At 35.8% G+C, this 6,595-nt stretch overlaps 1 long non-coding RNA gene across 1 annotated transcript; it reads left to right on the plus strand.

Annotated features, from left to right (window-relative positions):
- Positions 1-1,996: 1,996 nt before the first annotated feature.
- LOC143653227 (uncharacterized) lies at positions 1,997-3,716 on the plus strand. The gene is made up of 2 exons (XR_013161178.1): positions 1,997-2,165; positions 3,476-3,716. It is a non-coding gene; the product is annotated as an uncharacterized LOC143653227 (long non-coding RNA).
- Positions 3,717-6,595: the final 2,879 nt, after the last annotated feature.

Raw genomic sequence — 6,595 nt, forward strand, 5'->3', positions numbered from 1 at the left:
TATCATGGAATATCTTACCTGCACAACAAAATTTGCTCTCTACCTAGTAAGTAGGGTCTGTCATTACTCTACATCCTAAAGAAGTTTGCTATGTGAGAGAAAATATTTCATGAACTGGGAAGAGTCAAAGTTAAATGAGAGTATAATTGCACATTCCTTATCCTTTTTTCTCTTATTGGATTTAAAAAGCAATTGCAAGAATGATATGTATATAATTATATCACTGGCCCATAACAGATAGAAATGTAAGATATTTAGTAGTAACAGCACGAAAGGGTGGGGTAAGGAAATGAAACCTGATGGTAATGGAAATTCACAGCAATAAATGAAGAGAACCCGGAAGAGTAAATAAGAAGATTACTATAACAATGTCAATAAATATATATACATTCTCTTCTCTCACCCTTTTTAAAAAGACATGATTATATAAATTAATAATTATAACATTTATTCTTGGGTTTGTAATACATATTGGCACAATATATATAACAGTAATAACTTCAAAAAAAGAGTATGGAAATGGTGATATATATGAATGAAATGCTTATATTTCATGGAAACTAAATCAGTATAAACAACTTAGGTTTCAAATGAATGAAGTACTAATGTATGCTACAATATGTATAAACCTTGCAAACATTATGCCAAGTGAAAGAAACAAATCACAGAAGACCAGGTATTGTATGGTTCTACTTGTATTCCTTGAAGTAGATTATGATAAGTATTATAAGCTCTATAGCAAACACTAAGAAAATAACCAAAAATTATGTCATTAAAAATTTTAAGAAATTAAGGTGGTACGATGGTGATTCAGTGGCAGAGTTCTTGCCTGCCATGCTGGAGACCCGGGTTCAATTCCTGGTGCCTGCCCATGCAAAAAAAAAAAAAAAAAAAATTTAAGGAAATAAAATGCTACACTTTATAATCCTCTTGAAGAGGTCAGTACTTCACTTTCACTAATGAACAGAACAACTAGCCAGGAGATCAGCAAGGAAATAGAAAACTTGAATAATACTTTAAACAGACTAGACCTAATAGGATAGCCATACAGACACTGATATAATGCTACACACAGGAGTGAAGAATGCATATTCTCCTGAAGTGCACATGGAACATTCTCCAGGATAGACCATGTGGGAGACCACAAAATAAGCCTCAATAAATTTAAAAGTTTTGAAATCATGCTAAGTATGTTGTCTAGACACATTGGAATTAAATGAGAAATCAACAGCAGAAGTGAATTTTGGAAATTCACAAATATATGGAAATGAGACAAGTATTTCTAAATAACGCACAAAGGAAATTAGAAAATACTTTGACATGAATGGAAAAAAGAAAACACAACATACTATAACTTATAGCTATAGCTAAAGAAATACTTAGAGGAAAAATTATAGCTACAAATACCTATATTTTAAAAGAATGAGAAAACAAATCAATAACCTAAACTTCCACCTGAATAAACTAGAAAAAAGAGGAAAATACGTCCAAAGCAACCAAAAAGAGGGAAATAATAAAGACTAAAGTGGATATAAATGAAATAAAAGATATAAAAACAGTAGAGAATATCAATGAAATGATGAACAAAATTGACAAACCATTATCTAGACTGACCAAGAGTAAAAACTCAAATTGCCAAAATTTGAATTGAAAGAGTGGATATCTTTTAGAGAAATAAAAAGGAATATAAAGAAACCATACACCCAAAAATAAAATAATACAGATGAAATGGACAAAAGCCTAGAAAGACAACAAACAACAAAAACTGACTCAAGAAGAAGCCTGTACCAAGTATAGAGATTATGGTATTAATCAAAAACTTGCCACACAGAAAAATCCAGGCCCAAATGGCTTTACTGGTGTACTCTACCAAATGTCTAAAAAAGACCTAATATGAATCCTTTAGAAACTCTTCCAAAACTTGGAGAAAAGCAGCACTTCCCACTTCATTCTAGAAGGCCAGTGTTACCATTATCAGTAGTGGAATGTCCTGACATTCTGAGTCTCCTGATGTGATTGTTGTGAAATACCCATCATCTTTATGAGGGTCTTGCCAGAAACAGGATATCTGAATTTAACTACAATCTAAGTCAGACAAATTCAGCCCTACAGAACATCTGGCCAGAAACTGTTGAAAGATTCAATATCATGAACAGAAAAAGGAGGTAAATGTTTATGCCTATATTTCTAATCTGGGCATTAAATTATGCATATTTCCTTTCTTGTATCTCATGCTTTTTAAAAAATTGTTTATGGCAGTAGGGGAGTTCCCAAACTATAACATCTGAAGTGTAAAAATATGTAATTGTCAACAAGAACAGTAAATAGGAGAGGGGCTGCCTTTAGATTTTGTCCAATTTGGAAGTAGAATGATCCAAAGAGAGCTCAAATTCGTAAGTAAAGAAAATCTGTCATTAAAGATCTCTTTGATTGCACCATAAAAATTCCAATATTGTGAGTGAACGGGATTTCTTGTGATCTTAGGATACTAACATTCTCTGCCCTACTTCTGAAAAGCTGGAAAGAGTTTCGGTAATGAAAATTGGCCCCAGGATGGGATTAATGTAGATAAAATTCCCCAAGAACAATGCTAATCAGAATCTCTGGAGTTTAACTTTCCAATTCTGCAGGATTTGTAAAGAAAAAAATTAAATTTTTCCCAAGATAAATGCATTAATATTTAATAAAAAGCAAAGCCAGATTACAGTGTTAGTGAAAATAAGGAATTTATATAAAGCCCTTCTATATTTGAACAAGCATACTAAATTGAGTAGAATAAATTCCCAGACATGATAGGGGATGAGATTGAGAAGAAAGTTTTCAAGCTATTAATACATTTAGTTACTAGACCATTATATTTCCAATGAATCTATGTTGGCAAAAGTGACCAAATTCCTATTTTCAGAATGATTATCCCTGTAGCTCTAGGTGGATATGTATGCTATATTAAGGATCCAGGAATTTGGCCAAAGAATATACTAATTTATCTCCCAAAAGACCAGTTATGGCCATGTAAAAAGAAAAAAAAAAAAGACCAATAATGGCCAGGGCAATTCTTTGTTTTCTCCCATCTCAGGCCATCTGGGAAGTGATTCTTCCTCACATTCAATTAGCTTTTCTGGAGCTACTCTAAAGGTGGGCACAAAAGCCAAGTTAGTAGACTGGGAGTTGACCCTTGGGAAGTTAGTGTTTGTACTAATCTGGATAGGCTAGACCATGCTGCCGGAAAAAATAAAACCTGATGTATCAGTGGTTTAAGATGAAGTTTTATTTCTTGTTCATTAAGTGTCCGATTTAGTTTGGGCAGCCCTCTGCTATGCTGTGGCTTCTTTATCTGAATGCAGGGTCCCAAAGGCCCCATGACAAGAAAAAAGAGAGAGAGAGAGAGATGGAAGGTGCTAAGAGACATTCATAAGAGCCAGGTCTTGAATTGGCTTTAATCCCTGCTACCCATCTTTTCTTGACCTTCATTCAGCCATATGTCCCCAACCCACTACAAGAGAAGCTGAGAGATGCAGTCTTCCTGGGTGCCCAAGAAGATGAAATGACAAGGGGATTGCACAGCATTGCTCCTACTACAACGTCGTCTCTCCTGGGGCAGCTATTATCGTAGGATGAACCACCATAGTACCTGATGGTCAGTTTTTTTACTAATAGGTGAAGAATGAATGCCTAAGAATGAAGCCATCCCAGAATAAAAGCAAAGCAGAAAGAAAGAGCTTTTTTCCATCTCATTGTTATAGCCTGTGGATCTTGCCGTGACTATGACCTTATAAAAAATACCTACCCCATTTTTCCCTTAATTCAACTGGAGTTAAATTTATGCCTCTTATAACCAAAAGTCACCACTAACTCAGAGTCCTTGAACACTAAATCCTATACTTGCTGAAGATAGCTTAATTAATTAATCAATAATTCAATTGATGTATTAATGGGCAAATATTATTGGATACCTACTGTACTGTCCCTGGCAAATTTCCACTTTTCTGTCAAACTTTGTTTCAGCATTGCATCCTCTATGAAATCTTTCCAACACAATCTGTGCCTAGTTCTATCAAGTCTTAAAATTCTGATAGGCAGCATAGCGTAGTGGATAAATGCACAAGAACTCGAGTTGGTTTGCCTAGGTCTAAATCTAGTTACTAGTTATAGCTGTGTGATCTTTGGCATCTAATTTCACCTCACTGTGCCTCAGTTTCATCAACCATAAAATAGAGATAAAATAATGTTTTCATGAGTATTGAATAAATTAGTGCATGTAAAGCACTAGAATAGTGTCTGGCAATCAGAAATTATTCAATATTAGTAATTATTATTACTACTAGATAGTGAGCCCTTCAAGGACAAGAGTAATGTCTATTTACTGACAGTTTTTCTCCAAAGCCTAAAACGCTGTACCTAAAACACTTTACATTTGTGGTATCATACCTGCCAGTGCTTTCGTTCAATCTATCTTTCCAACCTAGAGTAGGCTCCCTGTTCCTGTTATTTACTCAGGACCCAATACATGTCTCAGTTCACCTAAAGTATCTTTTTTATGTTCTTCTGCTCATCTGTTCCTTCTCACTTCTGTTTGTGGATATTGTCTACAGAATGTTGTGCTTGTTCGTGGGTTGTTTCAAACATAACTTTACTTCCTAAACATCCTGTGCAGTAAAGATTCATGATTTCTATTTTTCTCTAGACTAAAAGTAAGAAGTAAAAGGTAGTGATATTTTAGGCCTTGGAATGTTGGCGGAATAGGTATTTTGGGGTTGGGCAATCTGCCTATTTCCCTCAAAGACAAGTGTGCAGTGCACATAAGTATGAATTCAATGGATAAAACTCTCTACTTGCTCATACCCCATCTGTTCCTGCCCAATCCTGCTCTTCTGGAATATTTTCCCTTAACTGCGCATTGATTATTAAATGAATCGAGACTTAAAAATATAATTCTACTCTCAGAAAGATTATTGTGAAAATGTTACATTTAACTTAACCGACCGTGAATTCAATACTCTTTTTCAGATTTTCTAGTCAGCATTCTCTGGTAGTCACTCTTGAGAAATATGTATTCTACTTTGGGTGAAATGTTCTAATATGTCAGTTCTAGTTGATTTATGGTATTGTTCAAGTCATCTATTTAGCTACTGAACTTCTGTCTAGATGTTCTATGCATTTTTTAAAGGGTTGTGTCGAAGTCTTCCATTGTGGTACCATTGATTTCTTCCTTCAAATCTGTCAGTATTTGCTTCATATTTTGGGACTCTGTCATGGGGTGCATATATGTTTATAATGATGTCTTCTTGCAAGCTGATTATTTTATATATGTAAGAATAATTAAGTTTAGCTTTCATATAAAATGGCATGGAATGAGAGAAGTGAAACTTACTAAGCAAAAGACTGTAAGACCAGCCCAGACTGGTTTCATCATCAGGGCAAGGAGAGAGAGCCTGATGTAAATTTAGGGATTGGTGCCATTTCCTTATATGGGGAAAAGTAAGTAGGGCCAGGGTTGCCAAAAGGTGGAGAATGGAACTCACATGGGTTAGGTAGATCTCTCAGACAGGCTGTAAGCTCTGGAGTACCCAGCCAGTAGAGAAACAGGGGAGGGATCTATGTGCTAGGTTTAGGGAATAAATGTTGCTGCTTCCTGTCACTTGGTGCACCAGCCACCACATTTTGGTTGTGCACCCATTCTTGGAAGATTGTAAATAAATTCTTTTCTCACCACAAAAAAAAAAAGAGAGAGAGAAAGAAATGGGTCTGTTTCCCCTCCCCTTGAATCTAGGCTGATCTTGTGACTCCTTTGGCCAAAAGAACATGGCGGATATAACTGTGTGCCCATCTGAAGTCCACTCCTGTAGAAGCCTTGCCTCTTTTCCTCTCTCCCTTACTCTCATTTAATAAGTGAATAAGAAACATGGAATTTTCAGATAAAAAATGCCAGCTGTATAATCAAGATTCCAAAAACACAGTGATTTCACACAAAGCAAGTTTATTTATTATTCACATGACAGCCTAAGTGGGTATTGTTACCAGAAAAAAATCTCCTGGGCGGCTCTTCTCTAATCAGTGGCTTAGAAATTAAAGCTTTTTTCATCTTGGGCCTCTGACATCTTCAACATGTGGCTTTGAAAGTTGCTGTGACAGAGGAAGAGACAGGATGAACATCCATAGATTTTGAATGAGGTGAGTCATAAAAAGTTCTAATATATTCAGTTGGCCAAATCTAGTTATGTGGACCCAATTAGCTAAAGAGTGCTGAGAATTGTAATCCTCTGTTTTCTTAAAGGGGAAGTGAAATGGCTTGGCCGTACAAAAACCTGCATCCAAAACAATGATAGTCCATTTGAGAGAGGCAAGATTCATAAAGACTATTATAATTTGAGAAGGCTACATGGAAAAAATAGAGTTGGAGGTCAACCTCAAAAAATGAAGCAGAAGAAGAGGACAGCAACCCAAGGATGGCATCTCTGTACCAGGAACTGAAGGACAATTTGAGCCTCAAATTGTCCTTCAGTTCCTGGTACAGAGATGCCATCCCTGGCCACCCAGGCCTGATCTTCGATATACTTACCCAGTTTCCTATCTACTTTGCTCTTTCTGTGAAGAG

This window comes from Tamandua tetradactyla, chromosome 13 (genome assembly GCF_023851605.1).
Source record: "Tamandua tetradactyla isolate mTamTet1 chromosome 13, mTamTet1.pri, whole genome shotgun sequence".
NCBI classification, from domain to species: Eukaryota; Metazoa; Chordata; class Mammalia; order Pilosa; family Myrmecophagidae; genus Tamandua; species Tamandua tetradactyla.